This window comes from Chiloscyllium plagiosum, unplaced genomic scaffold, assembly GCF_037043375.1.
Source record: "Chiloscyllium plagiosum isolate Xiang-an unplaced genomic scaffold, Cpla_swu_hap1 HiC_scaffold_9, whole genome shotgun sequence".
In the NCBI taxonomy this organism is placed as follows: Eukaryota; Metazoa; Chordata; class Chondrichthyes; order Orectolobiformes; family Hemiscylliidae; genus Chiloscyllium; species Chiloscyllium plagiosum.
Genome location: NW_028270147.1, coordinates 107,903,289 through 107,916,359, shown reverse-complemented (window position 1 = coordinate 107,916,359; position 13,071 = coordinate 107,903,289). Strand labels below are relative to the sequence as shown.

General features: G+C 49.1%; 1 long non-coding RNA gene across 1 annotated transcript; it reads left to right on the top strand.

Moving 5' to 3' along the window:
• Positions 1-11,655: 11,655 nt before the first annotated feature.
• LOC148149236 (uncharacterized) lies at positions 11,656-12,109 on the top strand. The gene is made up of 2 exons (XR_015758070.1): positions 11,656-11,822; positions 11,866-12,109. It is a non-coding gene; the product is annotated as an uncharacterized LOC148149236 (long non-coding RNA).
• Positions 12,110-13,071: the final 962 nt, after the last annotated feature.

Below are 13,071 nucleotides of genomic sequence, written 5' to 3'. Positions count from 1 at the left end.
TTTACTCCTCTCACATCAAGCTGTGGTCCTAACTGCACTCACCTTGATATATCTTGCGGTATTGGTGGTTATGATTGCAGGTTGCAACAAATGTGTATCATCATTATGCATAATGCCTGGACACACTCACAGGGGCTATAAAGCTGATAGAATTCTCGGGGAATTCTACTCAGGAGGTAATTCCAGGGTTTTGAGCCATCAGGTCTCATTCACTTGTATTTATTCTGATCACTGTCTATGCATCACAATTCTGTACGTATTATTGGAATGATATATTTTTTGTAGAAGCAGTTAGGAGAGCCACAGTCGCTCAGTGGTTAGCACGGTTGCCTCACAGCACCAGAGACCTGGGTTTGATTGCACCTTTGACCGACTGTCTATGTGGAGTTTTCACGTTCTCCCCGCATCTGCATGGGTTTCCTCCCACAGTCCAAATTTGCGCCTGTTAGACAAATTGGCCACGTTAAATTGCCCATAGTTCTAGGGATTTTCAGGCAAGCTGGAATAGCCATGGAAAATGCAGGGTTTCAGGGATATCATTGTTGTTTGGGGGTGGTGGGGGGGGGAGGGAATCTGATTTGGATTTTCTTCAGAGGGTTATTGTGGACTCAATAGGCCGAAGGACCGGTTTCTGCTGTGTAGGAATTGTAAGATTCATTTCTTTGATATCACTTATCAGCCATACGATGATAGGTTTGACCAATGTACATAATGGCCTTCGCTCAGACAGCTGGCTACACTGACAACAAGCATAACCAGCTTTTAAAGTCAGGTTTGCAATTCATTGTATAAGCTTCTTTCCATTTAAGTGGATGGGTTGGGGGAAATGTCACAACCTCCTGGCTAAAACACAGATAGACAGCCAAGGTATATTGGCCAAGTAAATTTCCCAAATCACAAAACCCTCACACCAGGCACAGTGCAAACACAGCGGCCAAGTGGTAATGTCATCAGCATAAGGTAAAAGGCAACAGTTCTCCTGGACAGACATATCCGTAACAATGTCTCCACCAAACAAAGGAGGGCCCAGACAGGAAACCACCGGGTCCTGCTACACAAAGAAACTAATAGTAACAAGCCATCCAAATGATTGGAAATGCTTCAAACAATTAGCCGATTTTCCTAATTGGCCAGAACTCAAAAAGTTCCGGAAAACCATCCAGAAATCAACACAAACAAGTTTCACCTGCAGACTGATGTCTTCAATCTTCTGGAGGCCTTCTGAGGAGAGAAGCATGGCAAGAGGCAGTCAGACAGAGAGGGAGATAAAGCAGCTTCGCAGATCCAAAGTCAGAACCAGAGAGGGAGAGATTGAAAGACAGGTTGAATCAAACCCCAGAAGCATGGGAGAGAGGGAGTGTGAAAAACCATTAAGAGAGAGAGAGAGAGAGCTGGAACTAACTGAAATAATGAGTGTCACCCCTTCAGTCTGTGCATGATTCAACTCCTGTTTGTCTCAGTCTTCTTTCCCTCTCTCTGTCCTTATCTCTCTGCCTGTCTCTCTCCCTCTCTCATTCACACTGCCTTTTTCTCACTCTCTCCCTCTCCCTGTCTCTCTCTGCCCATCCTATTCTCACCTCCATCCCCACTCTCTCCATCTCTCGCTCTTTTTCTTACCCTCCCTTTCTCTTTTCTCCCTATTTCAGACCTGAAAGTGCTCACCCAATTTTGAACCCCCTCAAAAATACAATGCCCCTCATTTTCACTCTCCTCCCAAATTTATGCCCTTCTCCAAAAAACTTCCCTCCCAAATAATTACCTCACCAAATACCCCCCTCAAATATTTTGCTGCCCCCCCCCCCCCCCCCCGGCAACACTGCTTTGAGCCCCACTCCGTGGGGCAGAGGGAAATGAGTGAAAAAGTGTTGAGCTGGAAAAGCCCAGCAGGTCAGGCCTGATCCATCGACTCTCCTGTCTGACCTGCTGTATTTCCCCAGCTCCACACTTTGTAACTCTGACTCTCCAGCGGCTGCAGTCCTCACTTTCTCACAGTGGTAAATGAGTCTGTGTTGGCTGACTGACCTGTGAGTGTTTTAATGCACAGCAAGATCCCAGTCCCAGAATTACAGAAGGTTTGTATCACAGATGGAAGTCCTTTCTGCCAATCATCCCCGCTCCCCCATTAAATGATCCTTGTCCTGTTCAATATCCTCAGGATTGGCCCCTGAATGGCCTCATTGACTATCCTTCCTGTGGAGACCTCTTCTCCGTCCTGTCTCAGACTTTGCATGACATGCTATCCCTCCCTCAATCTCTCTCTGACAACACCTTTCACCACCAACCCCAAAACCCCATCAAACACTCCCCCTGTCTCTGGCTGTCCCACTCCTTCCTTGTCTCCCACTCTCCCACTTTCCCATGCAGACTCAGCCCCTAGGCTGGAGGACATGGTACAGACACTAACTCGCCTTTTGACTGACTGCAGTAATGCACAGCAAGATCCCACTCTGCAACTATCCCCAGCCACATACACTGTCCTTCTCCCTCTGTATGTGTCCTTCTCTCTCTCCCTGTCTCTCACTCTGTCCTTCCCTCACTCTCTCTGTCTGCCTGTCTCTCATAGCCCATCTCTCTCTCCTCACTTTCTCCATCCCCATTCTCCCCATGTCTCCCTCTCTCTCTTTTTTGTCACCCTCCCCTTCTCTTTTCCTCGATTTCAGAATCAATGAGAAAAGTACTTTTAAGTCCCTTATACTCACCCCCTCCCCACCCAGGAGACACCAGGAAAAGGTGAATCCCCCGCATTAACTGTACAGCATCCAGCGGCACAGAGGCAAAATCTTCCCAATGTCCCTTCCCCAGTCACTGTGACAGGGGTTTAGGGAGAAAGAGGGAGAGAAACTACAGGAGAGAAAGAGAGATGTACAGACAAACAATGAAAGGGAGGGAGAGAACAAGAGAAAGACAGGCAGACAGAGGGAGGGAGAGAAAGTGAGAAGAACTGTAAGAGAGCAGGAGAGAGGCAGAGAGAGAAAGGGGGGGTGGGTGGAGAGAGACAGAGTAAAACCCCAGGAAGATAAATAAAATTTCAGACAGATACAAGAGGGAAAAGGGGAGGCAAAGACAGGAGAGAAGGTCAGACAGACAGCAAGAGAGAAATCCCAGGCAGAGACATAGGACAGGGAGAGAGGAGTTGCAACAGCAGAGAGATGGAGCTGAGGGAGTGGGGAGTGGGAAGTCGGGGGGCTGCTGCGATGCAGCTAGAATGATGTACAGACAAGAATAGCAAAATCCCACAGAGCTGAGAGAAAGATGCAAAGAAAGGTGAGCAAGATGTTGGTTTTGTGAAAGATTGAATGATTAAGCAATCCTGAAAAACATGGTGGGGTGACAAAGGGGCAGAGTGTTGTAGGAAGGGAATCTATCGGGAAATGTCAACAAGGCAGAGATGTGAAAGATGTTGAGAGATAGGAATTGAAGGAAAGACGTAGGAGAGTGAATTGGGAACACAGAAATAGACATGACAGCTGTCATGGCAGTTGGAAGCAGTGAGATCGGTGGGATCAGACCGTGCAGCTGCCCCCTTTCTAGCATTTTGCACCCTTGTCTCTCCTCAGTCCAGAACGCGCCCCCTTGTGGTAAAATTCCCAGAAACAGCCTGAATCCCACAGTTCGTGTGTGTGTCTGTGTATGTGTGTGTGTGCGCGCGCGCGTGTGTGTTCGCACACAGGTTCCAGCTCCTGTCCGATGATTCCTAATGGCAGAAAAATTTGATTCTTTCTGTCTTTGTATTGTACTGGTTTCAGCTCCCAAATCAAATGCTAAATCATCCATGATCGTATTTGTGAGAGACGATTTCGGTACAAACAATTGAGATGTGCATGACCCCAGAGTCTAAGGGGAATAGAGCCATAGGGGTAGGGTAAAACATGCTTCTCTATAATTAAGGACGAGACATCTGCTGCTACGGATTGATAAGACCACTCACATTGACAGAGTAGAAAAACAAGTCCTTGATTGATAAGACCACTAACTCTGACAGAGAAGAATAAGTCCTTGACTGATAAGACTACAGGGTAGATAAACAACTCGGGAGACATCTGCTGCAGACTTTGTGATAAGGGTCCAGAATGGAAAAATACTGACTGTTTAAAATGTGAACCTCATGACTCTTTAGAGCTATAGATGGGAGGGACTTGTGCTGTATTTAATCAGAAACTTTGTTAGCCTGGGGCGCCTTTTCTCAGAAGGGTGCCCAACTCTGCAGGCTTGCTAATAAAACTTTGTTTTCCTGGATTTGTCTAGAGCGATTATTGAGAAGCGATTTTCGTTTCTAACAAACTTGGGGGCTCGTCCGATCAACACTCCGGCCGCGAGGGGGGCTGAGGAAGGACATCGGAGAAGGTGCACCCTGCCGAGTTCGGCAGTCCCTGATTCCTTGCTTGTCGCCCCGCGCGGCTTGAGCGAGTGATATCCGGAAGGCTCAGGAGAACAAAGGAGGGGTATGGCCGAGGCAGTGGGGACGGTTAACGATCGAGTAATTTCGGTGCACCGAACCCAGGTAAGAAAAGACTTGCGGGGACCATCTTTCCGGAGGACTGGGGACCTGCGGAGTGCCTGTAGATTTTTCTACAGAGACGTGGGACTCAGGAATCTAGAGACCGGGGCTCGTCTGTGCGAGAATTTGCAGAGACCGTGTTTGCGGAGGAACGTGGACCTATGGGGTGCCTGTGATCTGTTTCACAGAGACGTGGGACACAGGAATTCAAAGACCGGGGGTGCCTGCAAAGGGACCTGGGCGATCACGGGACTGAAGGTCCGGGAATTGGCTAAATAGTGATAGATTATCACGGGATAATACAGAAATCTCCGATTTTACAAAGTCCTCGGCAATGGGAAATAAGGGATCCAAGGTGAATAAGGGGAAAGTAGGCTTGAGTGTAGACAATGAAAAATACCCCGGGGTACCTGACGATAGTCCGTTAGGTATAATGTTAAATAATTGGGATCAGGGTAGGAGAAAAGGAAAATCTAGACAGAAGATGGTGAGATACTGTCAAACGTGGTCCCAAAAACCTATTCAGGGAGACTCAGTGTGGTGGCCTAAATTCGGCACTGATGAAGACTGGGTCGGCAAGCTCTAATTTTATATGTCAATTCGAAGCCTAATGTTACTCGGGAGGAAAGTGATTACGCCCTTTGTTGGCTACCGGTCACACTATCATGCAAAATGAAGGTAACCAATGAAGACTCGAAAGGGCAGAAAGAATGGGAACCTTTAGATCACTTACCGCCGCCCTACATGACCCCGTCTGCCCCACAAAATAGTCCTTCGGGTGGCGACAATTCAGGGGAAGGGGAAGAAAGCGGGGAGGAACCATCAGGAGCCTCAGGAGTACAGACTAGATCTCAAGCTGAAAAGAGTCACAGACGAAACTCTGTCCCGATTGCAAGAATGAATCCACTCCGGGAAGTGCCCATGGGAGGCGCGGAAGGAGGGACGGGATATGTGAACGTCCCCTTAACGAGTACTGAAGTATGGAATTACAAGAGGGAGATGAAGGGCCTACTGGAGGACCCCATGGGCCTGGCTGAACAATTAGATCAGTTCCTGGGGCCAAATACTTACACGTGGGATGAGATGTATTCCATCATGGGAACATTGTTCTCTAGCCAGGAGCGACAGATGATACAACAAGCTGCGCTGTTGGTCTGGGAGAGAGAGGGAGGAACAGGAGGGGATCAGAAATTTCCCCTCACCGACCCCAGGTGGGATAAGCAAACGGAAGAAGGACGACGCAACATGAGAGACATGCGGGAATATTGGATAAAAGGAATAAGGCAGGCAGCCCCGAAGGGGCACAATTTTACTAAGGCCTTTGGGAATCATCAAAACCCGGAAGAAACCCCTACAGACTTCCTAGACAGGATTAGGAAGAACTTGCAGCAGTTCGCTGGGGTGGACCCTGAGACGGAAGTGGGACAGCAACTCATACGGGTAGAGTTTGTATCAAAAGCCTGGCCGGACATACGAAAGAAGTTAGAGAAAATGGATGATTGGGATAGTAAACCTCTGAGTGAACTACTACAGGAGGCGCAAAAGGTGTTTGTGAGAAGGGACGATGAGAAGCAAAAGAAGGCGACAAAGATAATGATGCAGACAGTGCAACAAGTGACAGCTGGAAGGAGGGAAAAGGGGGAGCCGTGGCAGGAACCGGAAAGGGGAGAGTCGTGGCAAGAGCAGAGGAAAAGAGGACCGGGGCTGGAACAAAGGAAGAGTGGAGGAACTCGAGGCCGCGACAGGGAAACGAGGAGGATACTCAGATGTTACTACTGTAATGAAGAGGGACATTTTAAGCGAGAGTGCCCCTGCTACAAGCGGGAAGTGCGGTCGTACGCCCTGATGGAGGAAGATTAGGGAGGTCGGGGGTTCCTACCCTTGGGGCAAAAGGACTATCGACAGGAACCCCTGGTAAACTTGAAAGTAGGGCCCCAAGGATCGGAGATCACATTTATGGTGGACTCGGGAGCCGAAAGATCAAGTATAATCCAAATACCCCCCGGCGCCCGAGCAGGAAGAACAGTTATGGGGGTATCTGGCATTGGAGGAAAGACATTGCAAGTCCCAGTAGTGGAGGACGTGGAAATTGGGTATGAAAACAGAACTACTAAACGAGACCTCCTTCTACTGCCATCGGCGGGGTTTAATTTGTTAGGAAGAGACTTGTAGGTCAAACTAGGGATCGGAATGGTACCAAGTAACGGGGAAATGGTGGTAAGGTTGTTCGCCCTCACCGAAGAAGATGCTCAACAAATAGACCCGGGAGTTTGGTACCGAGAGGGGAACAGAGGGGGTCTAAACATCAAACCTCTCCAAATCACCATGTTACCAGGAAAAGGCCCGGTAAGAAGGAAACAGTACCCGATTGCTATGGAAGGACGGGAAGGGTTACAACCTGTGATAGAAAGATTAATCACAGATGGACTACTGGAGGAATGTATGTCCCCTTTCAATACTCCAATACTCCCTGTGCGGAAGCCGGACGGGACATATAGGCTGGTGCAAGACTTGCGGGGGTTGAATGAAGTAGTCCAGGCTAGATACGCGGTGGTACCCAATCCCTACACGTTAATGAGTAAAATTCCCCCCGAACATGAATGGTTCAGCGTAATAGATCTGAAGGATGCCTTCTGGAGTTGCCCCCTTGACGAAGAAAGTCGGAACCTTTTTGCCTTTGAATGGGAGAATCCCTTCACAGGACGAAAGCGACAGTTAAGATGGACAGTCTTGCAGCAGGGATTCACGGAGTCACCCAACTTGTTTGGACAAATACTAGAGCCGATCTTAGGAGGATTTTGGTGTAACGCGGAGAATCAATTGCTCCAATATGTCGATGATCTCTTACTCTCAGGACCGAGAGAAGAGGAGGTACGAGCATACACCGTTGCCCTGCTGAACTTCCTGGGGAAACAGGGCCTATGCGTCTCCAGGACAAAACTCCAGTTTGTGGAGCAAGAAGTAAGATATCTGGGCCATCAGGTCAGTAAGGGGCATCGCCGTATCACGCCAGAATGAATATCGGGGATTACGGGTCTGCCAATACCCAGGACAAAGAAGGAAATCAGACAATTCCTGGGGCTAGTAGGGTATTGCCGGATATGGATTGAAAGTTACACCACTCTAGTAAAGTTTTTGTACGACAAACTGGGACAAGAAGAACAAAAACTGGACTGGTCAGATGAGGAGGAGCAGTGATTTAATATTATTAAAAATAAACTGATTCGAGCTCCGGTATTGGCTTTACCCACCCTGAAGGAACCGTTCCAGTTATATGTTAATAGCGCCGGCGGAATTGCCCAAGGTGTGCTTACCCAGCTGCGGGCAGGGAAACGTCAGCCGGTTGCATTTTTGTCAAAAATGTTAGACCCTGTGTCACGTGGATGGCCGACCTGTATCCAGGCAGTGGCAGCTACGGCAATGTCAGTAGAAGAGGCCCAAAAACTTACCTTTGGAGGAAGAATCGCAGTATACTCCCCACATTCGGTTAGTACCATACTGGCTCAAAAGGCTCACCGCTGGTTAACAGACTCTCGCATCCTGAAGTATGAGACGATTTTGATGACCGGAGACGATCTCAATTTTGCAAAAGATCTCAGTTGCAACCCTGCCCAGTTTCTATACGGACGTCCTGCAGATGGGGAACAGGAGCATGATTGTGTGGAATTTGTAGACTTACAGACCAAAAGCCGAGAGGACCTGCAAGAGGCCCCGCTGGGTGAAGGACAGGAACTGTACATCGTCGGGTCCTCCCGGTGCATCAGTGGGGTACGGTACAGTGGCTATGTGGTCGTAGATGGCGCAACGAAACGGACGATTGAGTCTGGACGACTGCCCGGGAAGTGGTCAGCCCAATCCTGTGAGTTGTACGCCCTCCAGAGGGCCCTGAAGTTGTTGGAGGGGAAAGTGGGGACCATATATACTGACTCAAAGTATGCATACGGAATCGTTCATACTTTCGGGAAAATCTGGAAAGAGCGAGGATTGATAACTTCCCGGGGAAAAGAATTAGCTCACGAACAAATGATCAGCCTAACGTTGGAAGCCCTGGCGTTGCCTACAGAACTCGCAGTAGTCCATGTACCCGGTCACCAGAAGGGGTCGACACCGGAAGCGGTGGGAAACCGGCTGGCAGATGAGGAAGCCAAGCGGGCAGCGGTTGAAAAACACGTCCAATTATTAACATTAATACCGTTGAGGGAAGGGCTCGCTAAACAACCCGTCTTCACCCAGGGGGAGATTGATAAAATGGATCAATTGGGTGCCCGGCTAGAAACTAACGGGAAGTGGACGGTTCCTGATGGGAGACAAGTACTGAACAAACAGATCACCTGGAGTATTCTGCACCGATTACACCATCAGACCCACTGGGGGGTGCGAGCCATGTGTGACACGATCCTGAGAGACTATGTATGTAGGGGGATATACACGTTAGCCCAACAATAAATAGTCGGATGCCCCACTTGCCAGCGAATTAACAAGAAAGTCATGCGTTCCATGCCAGCTGGTGGTCAGCCTCTCGCAATTAGGCCATTCCAGAGGATCCAAATAGACTTTACAGACTTACCCCCAGTGCAGCGATGGAAGTATCTGCTAGTAATAGTAGACCATTTCACTCACTGGGTAGAGGCTTTCCCAACCGCCAAAGCCGATGCACCAACCGTGGCCCGTCTATTGTTAGAGAACATAATCCCGAGATATGGCATGATGGAATCTATAGACTCAGACTGCGGGACACATTTTGTTGCTAGGCTACACCATTTGATCTGTACTGCCCTGGGTATCCAATGGAAATTCCATGCACCCTGGCATCCCCAGAGCTCGGGTCGAGTTGAGAGAATGAATGGCACACTCAAGACCCAATTGACTAAGCTGATGTTAGAAACTAAGTTACCCTGGCCAAAGTGCCTTCCCATTGCCCTATTGAGGATACGTACAGCACCTCGCCGGGATATCGGGGTCTCCCCCTATGAGATGCTGTTCGGATTACCATATTGGAGTAAGGTTGATGGGTGTCCCACTCTACAAGGGGGAGATGTATTCGTCAGAGACTATTTACTGGCCTTATCCCGTTCTTTTGCAGAACTCCGGAGAAAGGGTCTCCTGGCTCAGACTCCGCCGCTCGACTTCCTCTTGCATAAGGTGGAGCCCGGAGATTGGGTACTTGTAAAGACCTGGAAGGCCAAAAAGCTCCAGCCACAGTGGGAAGGACCGTTCCTGGTCCTGTTAACAACTGAAGCCGCTGTTCGGACAAAAGAGAAAGGGTGGGCCCACGCATCGAGGATAAAGGGGCCTATTCCGCCAGAAGGAGGGAGGACTTGGACATGCGGGCCAGGGGACAAGCCGTTGGTGATAAAGCTAAAAAGACAGCGACAATGAACTCTACCTGGACTGTATTGATGGGGATATTGATCAGTTTACTCCTGTATGTGGGGAAGGGCGAGGGGAGATGTGACAAATGTCGGACTACGGTGAGGCTTGGGAGTCAGATCTACTCGGGGTCATTTGTGTCTCACTCCCATGTGAACGATCGGTGTTACGATGTGAATGCACAGCAAGAATGTTGGGAGGGTGGAAAACCCTATTATCAGGTGTATAATAAAGGGTACGGTGGCAAAGCCCATGGATGCCCTAACAATGACCGCTGGGTGTGTGTTAACAAAGCTGGGCAGTGGGGCCTACCCTCCGTGTTGCTCAAAGAACATGTGGACAGAGTCAAGAAGACAATAGTACAGAACATTGAACGGAAGTTAGAGAAAGAGCGCGACCGTCAAAGGACGGTCGTTGTCTCCAAGGTGCCGTCTATATACAAGGAGGTAGAAGAAAAGATCAAACTCCCCAATGTAACACAGAACCTGTTTATTGATCTTACGTCGAGGATAGCCACCGTGTTAAATATTAGCAATTGCTGGGTTTGTGGGGGGCCACATATGACTGAACAATGGCCGTGGTCTGGTCAAAGCTTAGATATATGGGAGTTGCTTCAGTATAATTGGACACATGTCAATGAAAGGAAAGGGCAGGTGTGGAGACTGACTAACAGCCCGGAAGGCCAGTTGTGTGTTGAAGGGAAAGGGAAGGTTGAGGTGGGTATCAGCCCCTGTCAGAGTGTGTTGAATGCAACCACACAAGTCTGGTGGCCTGAGGATATCACATGGTACATTGCGAAACAGGAGAACCGCAATTGTGTGAGGCTGGGTGATGACTCTCGGTTTTGGAATTGTAGCGGCTCCGGCCCTTATGAGGGCATCCCTGGGATAAAAGAGGTGTGGAACGAAGTTGCGAAACAGGGGGGGCCCTGCCCCAGATGGCCTATTCTGGATATGCGGTAATCAGGCATATGCCAAGTTGCCCATAGGATGGGCTGGGGTATGCTTCCTGGGTGTAATTAGACCAGAGTTCTTCTTATTGCCCCGGGAGGAGGGCCACGACTTGGGGGTTAAACTATTTGACTCCCTGCGGAGGCCAACAAGGGATATCCAAGTTGGTGATTGGGGGGATGAATGGCCACCGGCCCGTATTATTGAATACTACGGGCCTGCTACATGGGCACAGGACGGATCATGGGGATACCGTACTCCTATCTATATGTTAAATCAAATTATCAGGCTCCAAGCAGTCGTAGAGGTCATTACTAATCAGACCACCCTGGCCCTGGAGTTGCTGGCTAAGCAGCAGGATCAGATGAGGGCTGCTATATACCAAAACCGGCTTGCCTTGGATTATCTGTTGGCCTCGGAAGGGGGCGTGTGCGGGAAGTTTAACCTGACTAACTGCTGTCTGAAAATTGACGATAATGGTAAAGCGGTTTTGAAGATTTCCGATAAAATTCGGAAACTGGCCCATGTGCCGGTTCAATCCTGGCGTCCTCTTGGTGGCATCGGATGGTGGGATGGTCTCCTAGGTGGTAGTTGGTGGCGCACGGCATTACTGGTGGCTGGGGGGGGCGTAATGCTTCTACTCATCTTACCCTGCCTGACCCCCTGTGTTCAATCTTTAATCCAGAAAAATATTTCCCAACTCCAGGCAGTGGCGGTACCCCAACATGGAATGCAGGAACTTAAGGTGCTGTTGCTGCGAAAGACCAAGGATTTCCCGGGCCCCTGATGGGAAGAGGCTTATCTTTATCATGCACATCTTAAAAAAAAAGGGTGGAATTGTGAGAGACGATTTCGGTACAAACAATTGAGATGTGCATGACCCCAGAGTCTAAGGGGAATAGAGCCATAGGGGTAGGGTAAAACATGCTTCTCTATAATAAAGGACGAGACATCTGCTGCTACGGATTGATAAGACCACTCACATAGACAGAGTAGAAAAACAAGTCCTTGATTGATAAGACCACTAACTCTGACAGAGAAGAATAGGTCCTTGACTGATAAGACTACAGGGTAGAAAAACAACTCGGGAGACGTCTGCTGCAGACTTTGTGATAAGGGTCCAGAATGGAAAAATACTGACTGTTTAAAATGTGAACCTCGTGACTCTTTAGAGCTATAGAGGGGAGGGACTTGTGCTGTATTTAATCAGAAACTTTGTTAGCCTGGGGCGCCTTTTCTCAGAAGGGTGCCCAACTCTGCAGACTTGCTAATAAAACTTTGTTTTCCTGAATTTGTCTAGAGCGATTATTGAGAAGCGATTTTCGTTTCTAACAGTATTGAATACCAGAGCAGGCTCGAGGGGCTGGATGGTCTCCTCCTGTTCCTATCTCAGATGGTCTTATATTCTTAATGCTATCTCCCAGCTCTTGGCCCACCCACTGGAGGTTATGACTACACAAGGGCCTGATCTGAAGAGTGCAGCACTCTTCCGTGAGTCTCGGAGGGAACCAGCCTGATTTGGATTGGAGTTGCAGCCTCTCAGTGAGAAGTGAAATCTCCTTGAGGTTCCCCTTAGCCTCTCACTACAAGGTGGAGCAGGCCAGTCCCGGGGAAGCAAACAGCAGGCCAGATGTGCTCTGTCCTCCACCTCCATTTCAGAAGGCCACATGGGAGGGGTTTGTTTGCTTCCTCAGCTTCCCGTGTTCTCCCTTCTGGTTTAAGGCGGGGGCCAAATGGCCTTGCTCCTGGCTCCTATTGAGGTGCAGGCTGGCTATGATTGGGTTATACAGGGCATGCCCCTGGAGTGAGGTCGATTAGCTCAATTGGCTGGGCAGTTAGCTTACCACACTTGCTAGAGTTACTCTGAAGGATTCTCCTTCACAACCTCTCCACTCAGCTGGACCATGGTGGCCCGCTGATTAAAGCACCACCAGACACCGCTCTCTAATGAGGAGCTGTCCCATGCTCTGGTTAGACTATGGTGACATTACATTGGTTTGTACCTGGATCGCTGTGTGCAGGACTAGTCACTGCACTGCTAGAGGGATGTTAGTGTGTGGGGAAGGTTTACTGGATGAGTCCCCATTGGAATGAACAGCACTCTCTTTCCCCCAGTTAAGTCACTCTTGCAGCTTTTGTATCATTGGAGACACAAGGATCAATTCACCTGAAACAGCAGCTGGATTTTATATTCATGGGCACCCGATAAGATTGGCCAGTTTACACACACATGCTCTCTCACACACACACATA